The sequence below is a fragment of the Dioscorea cayenensis genome, chromosome 12 (assembly GCF_009730915.1).
Source record: "Dioscorea cayenensis subsp. rotundata cultivar TDr96_F1 chromosome 12, TDr96_F1_v2_PseudoChromosome.rev07_lg8_w22 25.fasta, whole genome shotgun sequence".
Taxonomy (NCBI): domain Eukaryota; kingdom Viridiplantae; phylum Streptophyta; class Magnoliopsida; order Dioscoreales; family Dioscoreaceae; genus Dioscorea; species Dioscorea cayenensis.
Window position 1 is genome coordinate 6237610 of NC_052482.1, and position 11953 is coordinate 6249562.

The following is an 11953-nucleotide window of genomic DNA, read 5'->3' on the forward strand; positions in this document are numbered from 1 at the left end:
ACAGCTCAATGGTTTGGCCGATTAGGATCCAAACAGTCAAATAGAGAACTTTCTCGAGGTGTGTGATATGCTCAAGATAAATGGGGTGGCGGATGATGCCATCAAGTTGAGAGCCTTCCCATTTTCCCTAAAACAGAGACCAAAGCAGTGGCTACACTCATTACCTAGAGCATCGATTACTACATAGGAGGAAATGGTAGAAGCTTTTCTAGCTCGTTATGTCCTTGTTGGAAAATCTGCAAAGCTTAGGAATGAGATCTCATCCTTTGTACAATCAAAATTTGAGTCTCTATTTGAGACATAGGAAAGGTTCAAGGAGCTCCTAAGAAAGTGCCCACAACACGGATTCCCGGAGTGGATGATTGTTCAGACTTTTTACAACGGGTTGAATCCGCGTACAAGACAACTCTTGGATGCGACAGCAGGACATACCTTAGGTAGCAAGACCCCCAATGAGGCCCGTCAACTTATTGAAGAAATGGGTTTAAACAGCTACCAATGGAATGCCAGGGAGAAGAAAAAGGGGCCGGTCTTCTTGAGATAGATGCAGTAACTTCATTGCCGGCGCAAGTGGAAAATTTGAGTAAGAAGTTAGATCTTCTAACTTCAAACAGAGTGGCGGCCGTGAGTACTTGCACCGGGTGTGGTGGAGGACATGCTCTCTCCAATTGCCCGATCTCTATTGGTGATGCATCTTCGGTTGAGAACGTCGATTTTGTAGGTAATGGCATGAGGACTCAAGGAAACCCATATAGCAATACCTATAATCCAGGTTGGAAAAATCATCCCAATTTCTAGTGGAGCAACTAAGGTCCACAAGAGGCCATGGGGCCACCTGGTTTCCAACAACAAACCCCGAACGTGGAAAACAGAGTTTCAGGTTTGGAAACCCGAATAAATGATTTGGAGAAGGCCTTGACTAGATTTGTGCAATCTTCAAATACAAGGTTTGAATCAGTTGAGGCTACACTTCACAATCACACCGCCTCTTTGAATAACCTTGAAAATCAGGTGCGGTAGATTGCGAAGTCTCTCTCGGAAAAGCCACATGGAAGCTTGCCGAGCAATACCGAGACCAACCCTAGAGAGCATGTGAAGGCGATCACTTTGAGAAGTGGTCGTGAGGTTGAAGGTAGGCTTCCGGGTGAGAAGCCAAAAGAATACACACCTGAGGTTTTAGAGGTTGAAGAGGTAACAAGCAAAGAGAAGGAGGTGGCAACCCTACCTTTCAAGCCGAGAATCCCTTATCCCTCTAGATTGAAGAATGACCAAGGGAATGAACAGTACAAGAAGTTCCTGAGTTTGTTCAAGCAACTCCACATCAATATTCCTTTTGTTGAGGCATTAGCTCAAATGCCTAAGTATGCAAAATTCTTGAAAGACTTGTTGATTAAGAAGAGGAAGTTGGAGGAGAGTGCTTCAGTGATTTTAGATGCATCTTGCTCGGTGGTGTTACAAAAGAACATGTCGAACAAGAAGAAAGACCCGGGAAGCTTCACCATTCCATATAATATTGGCAATCTAGATGAAGAAATGGCATTGGCTGACTCAGGGGCTAGCATCAACGTCATGCCATACACTTTCTTTTAAAAGCTAGGCTTGAGCAAGTCTAGGCCCACTTGGATGACTTTGCAATTGGTGGACCGAACGGTGTGACATCCGAGGGGCATTATTGAAGACGTGCTTATTAAGGTGGACAAGTACATTTTTCCGGTTGACTTTGTAGTGCTAGACGTCGATGAGGATGTGGATGTACCCTTGATACTTGGGAGACCGTTCTTGCAGACTTCCAAAGCATTGATTGACATGGACGGCGGGGAGCTAACTTTGAGAGTCGGAGATGACAAGCTCATATACCGCCTTGCTGAAGCCATTCGACATTCTCTTGATTTTGATGATACTTTGTATTTTTAAGACACTACTGATGAGATTGTTGATGAATACATGCAGGAAATGTTCAATCCGGACCCGTATGAGGGTTTGTTCGACCAAGAGGAGGAAATTGAAGAAGTAATGATGCTTGGTTCGACTGAACAAGTACCGTCTACACCGGAGATCTTGAAGAACGTGCTCCGGAAGATGAAGAGGGCAAGGAGATGCCACCGGAAACACTCCAAGACTGTTGGAGGTGTGCGCGAACCGAACGATGAACCATTTCTAGGTAGTCCCAAGCCCGACAATTCACCCTCTACTCTCAAGAGACATTGCTCATCATGCTTTCAAGCCATGGCTAAGAGGACAACTTTCATCTATGAACCCCCGTGAGGTAAGATGAGGTACGTCAAGCTTAGTGACGTTAAACAAGCACTTCTTGGGAGGCAACCCAAGTGTTTACTATTTTTCCCAGTTATAGTTTAGTTTTGCATGAATAACTTGTTAAGTGTTGGTGTCTTCATGTTCAGATGCTTTTGATGTTTTCATTTTGGTGGATTTCTATGTCATCGTGTGTTCTCATGTGGATTTCGTGAAGATTTATTCGTTTGAGCTTGTTTCTATTGTTTTTCATTGGTAATTATTGAATAAAAAAGCAGGCTCTGAATTTGTAAACATGTTCAAAAAATTTCTGCAAACCTGCAGAGTTTTTCAAGTCATCCAGAGAAAACGCACGGGCGTGTGGAATTTCCACACACCCGTGGGGTTGTATTGCGAGCTCATCTAGAGAAGGCACAGGGGCGTGGACTCGCCCCTGTGAGCGACCTTGCGATTATCGCACGGCCGTGCAAAATTACCACATGGGTGTGCATTGTTCTGCAGAAAGCTGGGAATTTTTCCCGAGAGCACACAGGGGCGTGGACTCGCTCCTGTGGGCAACCTTGTGACCAACGCACGGACGTGGGTATTTTCCGCATGCCCATGCGGATTTCTACAGACGATCCCCTCTCCATCCTGAGAGCTCACTTGGGCGTGCGAATGCCCCTGTGAGTTGGGCCTGTGATTATCCACGACCGTGCAGAATTTCCACATGGGCATGCGAAACACTTAGTGATTTTCTCTCGGTTGGACAGAGAGTGCACAGGGGCGTGCGGCTTCCCCTGTTGGTCGGGCATACGAGCGTGGGTAATTTCCATATGCCCATGCGAGTGTTTTCAGAGACAGTAAGAGCAATCTCGAGAGTACACAGGGGCGTGCGTATGCTCCTGTAGCTCTCCACTATGGAGACACACGGGCATGTAGAATTTCCGCACGCCCGTGCGGATATACATAACTCCAAGGGGCACGAGTTCTTTTTAAAGAAGACTTGTTTCTCTTCATCTACATCCTCTCTACTCTCTTCAGAATACTCTAGCATTGATTTCCGACCTCGTGATGCCGAATTTGGAGGATTTTTACTTGGTTATCTGGCCTATTCCTATTCTCCTCATCTCAACTCATCGGTAAGCCCCTATCTTTGATTTTCTTTGCCAATTCTTGATTCTAATTGATGAACATGCTAAGAATGCTTCGTTTTTGCAATTAGATTGTATGAGCATGCTTAGAATGAAGTTAGAATAGTTTTAGAAGTGTTTGTTGGATTTTTGAGGCGCGGCCGTGCGGTTCTTCACGCCCTATAGATCCACACAAGCATGCAGAAATTCCCCACGACCGTGTGGATTTCTACAGCATAATTTATCCATCTTGTTTGATTGATTTCCTTTGAAAAATTGCAAGATATGGCACCTAGGTCAAAGAAGCAAGCAGAGAAACGGCTGCGGGAGTCATCCTCCGAGTCTGAGGGTATGAGTTTCACTATTCCCATGCATCAGGCTCATTTTGTGCGTCTGTCGAGACTTCGGTTTGGACAGACTTAGTATCTGGACAGTAGCATACTCCGAGAGTTACAGCAGGGGATGAATTTGCTGAAGAGATCGAGGACCTTGTTTCACTAGCGAGGTGGAATCAGTTATTGACCACTAGAGAGCCAGCCATTCGTGAGCTCACACTGGAGGTTTTGTCGTCATTTGAGTTTGATAGATCGTATGAGAGATTCGACAGCTTGGACACCATCTAGTTCAGAGTGTTTAGACATCACCACTGCCTGAGCATCGCGCAGTTCATAGTCTTGCTTGGGCTATACGAGGAGGCATTCACGGACACTGATGTGTATTCTCAGCTACCGACTGATTATCCTGGAGATTTGACCCCTCAGAGAGCCTACCGAGTGCTGTGTGGTCAGGGTCAGTGCGAGTCGGGGATGTCCAAGGCCACGTGCCTTTCCCGACCTACTTAGCGATATTTACACGCCATTATGAGTAGGTCAGTGAATGACCGTGGTAACAGCACAGGTGTTCTAAGCCGGTAGGAGCTTTTATATCTGTTTTGATAGTGCAACGCATACCGATTCATCTGGGGCACATCCTTGAAGAGTACATTCATCATCAAGAGCATTATGCTAGATTGGGAGAGATCTTCTAATGCCCCTACATTACGAGACTAAGCATGGGCATGGGCCTCTTGGACGCGATTCGCGGGGCTGAGAGGACGAGCACTCCTGCTCCTCTAAGTCTGGAGATGATAAGATTGATGGGTATGATCCGCCGAGTACAGATGAGGGTATATGCCTTGGTTCTACTGACTCCAGAGATAGCTGAGAATGAGAGTGATGATGTAGAGGCTTCTCAGCCTGCCCCCGAGCCTCAGCCAATTGATAAGTGCTTGTGGGATATGAATGCGAAGGGTTCATTCCTTATGTTGAGCATTACTTTTCTCAGGTTTTTACACTAATATGTGTGCTTTTATGTTACTTTCATGCAGGTAGGGTTATGAGGCCGAGTATAAAGGAAAGAAGCCAATGTGGAGCACAATGCACCGATTTTGGAGGAAATCTTGCTAAGGTTCAAACCCGAAGACATAGGTCGGGTGTGAGATGCTAGAGTGTGTGCCAACCTCCTCGTATTCTAGTTGGCACATCCATTTGGAGGGGCACAAGGGCAGTTACACTCGAGCATTTCGACTTATGCACATAGAACAAGAGCTCCACCAACTTGTCTATCATTGAAGAAGCAAGTGATCCACGACGTGAATGTGTGCCCGTTTGCGTTACCCCGATGAAAGCATGGATTCGGGAAGCTATTCAGGCCGAATACTGTAGCAGAGCACTATAGTAAAATACTGTAGCATCACTGTTCACAGCCGGCCCAGAAAACAGAAAATCAGAGAACCCACACGGGCGTGTGGAAATTATACACACCCGTGTGGAAATTCCACATGGGCGTGTAAAAAATCCACAGTCCCGTGTAGTCGCCCGATTCCAGCCCTATTTAAAGTCGATTCAGCCCCGATTTCAGTATTCTCTTCTTCATCTTTTCCCCAACTTGAGAGAGGGCTTCGGCTAGGGTTTTGAGGGGTATTGGCTAGGGTTTTGGAGAGGTTCTATGGCTCCGACTTCATCATTCCTTAGGAAGAAGGTTGGTAGGGAGCTTCCGTCGAGGCGTATCATATACCGGACGGGGGAATCCATGGACGACGACTAGAGGACTCTCCAAAAGACCATCGACATGACCATCGAGGGGATTTTTCTATGGATTCATTGCTTTTACATTCTATTTTTTAGATTGTACTTAGCTCCATGGAGAGCTAAACCCCTAGTGGGTACTTGGGTATTTGTGAACCCTAGGATGTATTCGTTTCATTGAATCTCTTTATTATGCTTTCATTTAATTGATGTTTATTGTGAGTTCCAACCTTGAATGCTTGATTGTATGAACATTTCCCCTAGAGTGACACTAGGGTTAAGAGTTCTTGTTGGTAACATTGTGAGTGAGTGACACACCACGAGTGTTAGACAAAGTTAGGTTGGAGAGGGTTGAGAGGGTGAGTCGAGAGGTACAGGAGCGTCCCCTTTCTCCTCCGACGTGATAGATTCTATCTCCGTTCCTCGAGTTCTTTGCGGCCATGATAGAGTGAATGGTCTAAGGGATGACCCTCCGCTGGGGCTTAGTTGTGAGTTCAACGGAGTGAAGCGTTGAGGTGATCTTAGTATCTAGGGCTTAATTGTGGTTAGGGACCTTCCACCTTGACCAAATGGTTAGGTCTATAATTAGGAAGAGATTTATGACTTGGAATACCTAGAGCTTATTGCAATTCTATGCGAGTGTGAGGTGTTGAGATTGTTCAATTTCTCCTCCGCGACATGTATGGAGTTAGGCATAGTTGATCTTAAATTTGGGGCTATGTAATGAAGGATTTCCATGACTCACTATTGCATTGATTAGGAAGCATAATAGAGGATTCTTGCACTTGAAGCGATCGTCCTAGGCGGAGCAGTATCTGAGTACCCCATCTTTATCGATTGCTTTACCTTCTCCTTTACTCGTGCTCTCTTACTTGTTACTTTTACCTTTGAGAATTGAATCATTGTCACACTTATCACTATTGATCTTTCACATAGCTAAGAAGCGAATCAAGTGTTTTTATTCACTACTCCCTATGGATTCGATACCCGCTCATCCGGGATTATTACTTCGACAAACCCGTGCACTTGTGGGATATACGCAAGGGGATCTTGTCACCGATGCCGATGGAGACTGACACACCTACGGCGATAGAGGACCCACCCCCGGTACATATGTTCTCACCATCTCGAGCCCATGATTGTTTTGAGAGGGTCGAGAGTTCCGTGGGGGTAGTACGGGTAGATATCGCTGAGGCACAAGTGGAGATAACAGAGGTGCGCGCGACGCAGGCCGCACAGTTCACAGAGTTCATGGCGCGTTTTGACGTTTTATAGCAAATCCTTCAGAGAGATGCTGCTGCACATTTTGTAGTGTGACTGCGCACCTTCCAGACACCCCTTGCATCACCATCATTGGACCCACCAGCACCTTTTGATCCAGCACCAGTAGCAGAGGAGCTAGAGCTTGGCGCTGACACTTGACTTGCTTTTAGTTTTACTTGCATTTTATTTTGGGCATGTTATCCTCAGAAAGGACTTTCCTTCTGAGCTTATTTTCATTTTGTTGTCTTGAGTTGTATTTCTTGCTCTATCTTATATATACTCGAGTTTTGTTTTTCTTTTATTGAGCTCTACTGAACCCCCTCGTTTATGCATGCAGATGGTCTTGTCATCATGGGAATTGAGAACTTGTCATAGACACGGCCAAGGTGCTTTGGCACTTGGCTGTGTGTGCCTCACAACCTGTTAGAACATCACCTCCAAGGATTTAGCTCCATCAAATGCAACACTAGGAGTCAGGGGAGTATTGTTTCGATTGCTTCTCCCACATTCATTCTTGATTGATATACATTATAAGTGAGCTTGTATGTGAACATTGAGGTTAATGTACAACTTAAGTGTGGGGCAGGGGGAGGGGGGAGTTTCATAGTGCACATATCTTTTACACTATTTTGATTGATATATATACTCACATAGCCAATGGCGGTTCACCTTAGTTGCAATGACAGTATTCTTGAGTTTAGGAGAATTTTTAACATTGAATGTTCTCATGCTCTACTTCTTGCTTGAATTTTTAGGAATTTTTGCACGAATAACATTTTGTGCACTTCTCACTCTTTAAACTCTTTTGGAAACTCAAGTCTAAGGTTAAAGGGACCAGTTTTAGTTTTGTTTCTTGTGTTGCTTTACTAGAAAAAAAAATAGGAAATGGAAAAGAAAGAAAGAACAAAGTGTTTTTATCGTTTAATTGTGCTTGTTGGGTGGAAAGGGCTACCATCCATGATGTATGAAGCTACTCTCATAAGTCGGATACTAGCTATGCCCTATTAAGAGAAAGAGCAATCTCATGGGATGTGTGAAAGCTACCACCCCGGTTGAAAGAGCTACCACCTCGAAAGTGTGAAAGCCACCTTAGCGGCCGCTTTGGAAAGGGCTATCTTAGAGGATGTGTGAAGCTACTACCCTTTTTGAAATGTTTGGTACTCTTTGTAGATAAATAAGTCCCTTATACCTAGAACTTTGAGGACTATACTTTGGGTTGACTTGAGTGAGTTCACACACTTACACGATTTTGGGTTTGTTGTCCTTTTTGATTCAAGTTTTTAGCTAGAGCATTGATTCTTTCGTATTTAGTGTTGAAATTTCCTTTACTATTAGAATACTTTCTTTGCATGCTTTGGTGAATCTAAAGCCAAGCACTTCCAATAGTCCCCTTCATCTATGCATACAATGTTTTAACTTTTGCTTGAGGACAAGCAAAAGCTTAAGTGTGGGGGAGTTTGATAAGTGCTTACACGATAAGAATGCGAAGCGTTCTTTCCTTATGATGAGCATTACATTTATTAGGTTTTAGCACTAATACGTGTGTATTTAAGTAGTTTTATGCAGGTTGGGTTGTGAGGCCGATTATTTGCGAAAGAAGCCATTGTAGATCATTTTACGCATTATTTGGGGAGATCTGGAGAAGGCTCAAACGGGGAGACATGAGTCGGGTTTAGAATGATAGAATGTGTGCCAACCTCCTTGTATTCGAGCTAAGGCAATGATTCGGAGGGGCACGAAGATAGTTACATCATAGTATTCCGGCTTATGCATATTTAGCAAGATCTCCACCAACGTGACCGTTTATTGAAGAACCAAGATGATCTACGACGTGAACGTGTGCCCATTTACGTTACCTCGATGAAAGCATGGATTCAGGAGTATTTCATGCCATTACTATAGCAGGTGCTGTAGCAATCACAGTAGCAGGTATTGTTCACACCCGGCCGAAGAAGGAGCAAAACAGAGGAACCACACGGGTGTGTGGAAATTCCACACGGCCGTGTGTTAATTCCACAGGCCCGTGTGGAATATCCACAGGGGAGTGTGGAATCCCGATTCTAACCCTATTTAAGGCTAATTTCAGCTCTGATTTCAACATTCTTTTCTCCATCTTTTCCCTAACTTGAGAGAGGGTTGCGGCTAGGGTTTTGAGAGGTATTGGCTAGGGATTTGGAGAGGTTCTATTTCTCCGACATCATCATCTCTTTGGGAGAAGGTTGGTAAGGGAACCTCCGTCGGATTGATTCGGCGAGGCGTATCTTATACCGGACAAGAGGATCTTGCGACGAGTAGAGGACTCTCAACAAGAGCATTGCCATGACTATTGAGGGGGTTTTCCTATGGATTGTTTTTTTTATATTTGATTTCATTATCGTTTGTATTGTGCTCCATGGAGAGCTAAATCCCAAGTGGGTACTTGGATATTTGTGAAACCTAGGATGTATTAGTTTCATTGAATCTTTTTATTATGCTTTCAATTAATTGATGTTATTGTGAGTTCCAATCTTGAATGTTTGATTGTTTGAATACTCCCTTAGAGTGACACTGGGGTTGAGAGTTCATGTGGTAACCCTTGTGAGTGAGTTACACACCACGAGAGTTAGAAAATGCTTGATTGGAGAGGGTTGAGAGGATGAGTCGAGAGTTACAGGAGCGTCCTCTTTCCCCTGCGGTGTGATAAATTCTACCTCTATTCCTTGAGTTCTTTGCGGCCATAATAGAGTGAATGAGCTAAGGGATGATCCTCCACTAGGGCTTAGTTGCGAGTGGAACGGAGTGAAGCGTTGAGGTGATTTTAGCATCTAGGGCTTAATTGTGGTTAGGGACCTTTCTTCTGGACCAAGGGTTAGGTCTACAATTGGGAAGAGATTTATCACTTGGAATCCCCAGAGCTTAATGCAATCCTTCCTACGAGTGCGAGGTTGAGAGGTTGTTCAACCTCTCCTCCGGGACATGTAGAGGATTAGGCTTGGTTAACCCTAGATTTGGGGCCATGCATTAAAGGATGTCCCTGACTCACCATTGCATTAGTTTGGAAGCATAATAGAGAGTTCTGGCACTTGAAATGATTTTTCTAGGCGAATCAATACCCGGGTACCCCATCTTTATCGATTTCCTTACCTTCTCCTTTACTTTTGCTCTCTTTCGTGTTGTTTTACTTTTGAGAATTGAATCTTGTCACACATATGACTATTCATCTTTCATATAGTTAAGAAGCAAATTAAGTATTTTTATTCCCTTTTTCCTGTGGATACGATACCCCACTCACCTGGGATTTATTACTTCGATAACTCCGTGCACTTGTGGGGAGCCCTGTCAATATTGCAACACATATCATCCAAGACAAGGAAGCTACCAAACTGTTTTCATGGAGTATGGATAGACAACATTGGGAAACACCTCAAGCAAGATTTCTAATGGATGGAGCCACTAGAAGAGGATGTACTTAGATTGGAAAAAATTTTATCAAAATTTATCCAAGCATCTGATGCCCATTTCCAAAATATTAAGGATGTACTAAGGTGCACTACAATCTCCGTGAACAATCTTGACAATCAAATAGGGAGATATGTGGAATACTGTCCAAGGAACAAGAAGAATATGAACAATTACTTCAAGTTTCTTAAAATATGATGGCGCAATGAACAACATTGATGAAGTGGGGAAAATGAAGATTTTGCTATAGAAATTGAAAAGAAAAAATAACCTCATTTTTAGATTCAGTATTGCTTGAATGGACAGTATGCTTGTGATCAAGATATTTAACAAGGAGGTTTGCTGCATACATGTTTGTTTGGAGCTGGAAAATTACAAGAAGAAGCAAACCATAAGTCAATGGAGCAATCAACTTTCTTTGGGATTTATCAACTCATAAAATCTAAGAAAGAGAAGTTGGGAACTGTAGAAGATGTGGATAGAATACTTCAACCATTCAAGGACCCACCTATGCAAATCCTGGACAATTCCCAACCTAATTTGTTTCCTAGGAGTCCAAAGGTAAAATGGTTGAAGCCTCCAACAAATACTCCACCTCGGCAAATCAATTAGTGTTTCATGGGAAGTAGTTATACAATTTGTAGCCTAGAGGATCACACTCTTTTCAAGCCCCCATAAGGTAAGAAAGAGGTATGTTAAGCTCATGATGTAAAACAAGAGCTTCTTGGGTGGATACCCAAGTTTTCAATTTAGTTGTTGTGTTGGTTTTTAATTTATGCAGCAATAAGGATGGATGTTGTGGTTTTATCATCTTATTTTGGTTAGTCAATGAATTTTATAGATTTTTTGGTGCATTTGTATTTAATCATGTCCATGATCATGTCAAGGATGGATTTCATGAGTTATTTAGAGAATTTGGTTTCATTTGGTGAGATTGGCGTATTTATGAAATTTCTATAGTTTGGTTTGTAAGAGAGTTATTTTCTTGCATCTACTCTACTTTTGCATGTTTTTGTCAAGCTTTTAATGAGTCCATGGCCATGGAAAATTTATTTTATCATTCCCATGGTCGTGGGAACCAATTTTCTTAGTTTTTAGAAGAGTACACGGTCCCATGGCTGTGGGTTTTCAAATCTGGAATTTTTTTTAATAGGTTGTAAAGCCCAATACCATGGGTTTGAAACCCACAGTCGTGGATTGTTCTAAAACTGAGTTTCTTGATGGGCTGTAAGGCCCATGGTGGTGGATCACAAACCCATGGCCGTGGGGTTTATTTTTTTCTTGACTTGGGCTGAAATTCTTAGCCAAGTTATAAGCCTTTTGCTCTTCTTCTTCAACTCTCATCTTCTCTAAGCCTCAAACACACCTCCCACACACTTTGGCTTCTAAAACCTGATTTCTCTATCTTTTCAAGGATTTTAAAAGCATCTTCCAGCATTTGCATTTTTGCTTTAATATAAGCTTTATCGGTAAGATTTCTTTCTTGATTGGCATGTACATGATTCTTCTCTTGTGATTTGTTTTTTATTCTTGTTTTAAATTGTGGCTCCAAGGCTTATTTCTTCATTTCTGAAATTTTCTTTGCTTTGGAGCTAGAAAAATCACCCATTGCACCATGCACCAACATGTTTTTTGTCATGCCTCGACACATGGGTCCTTGGGATGCAACAACAGCCATGATAATCCTGATAAGGGATACCCCACCAGTCAACTCTTGGGACACCGTAAGGCTGACCAACATACCTAGAATCAACAATATTCAACACAATCACAGAGCATAAAAAAAACACTTACATGTAGTTGAAGTAAAACAAATACCTG

General features: G+C 43.1%; 1 non-coding gene across 1 annotated transcript; it reads right to left on the reverse strand.

Moving 5' to 3' along the window:
- Positions 1–241: 241 nt before the first annotated feature.
- LOC120274219 lies at positions 242–348 on the reverse strand. The gene has a single exon (XR_005540752.1). It is a non-coding gene; the product is annotated as a small nucleolar RNA R71 (small nucleolar RNA).
- Between the last annotated feature and the right edge of the window lie 11605 nt (positions 349–11953).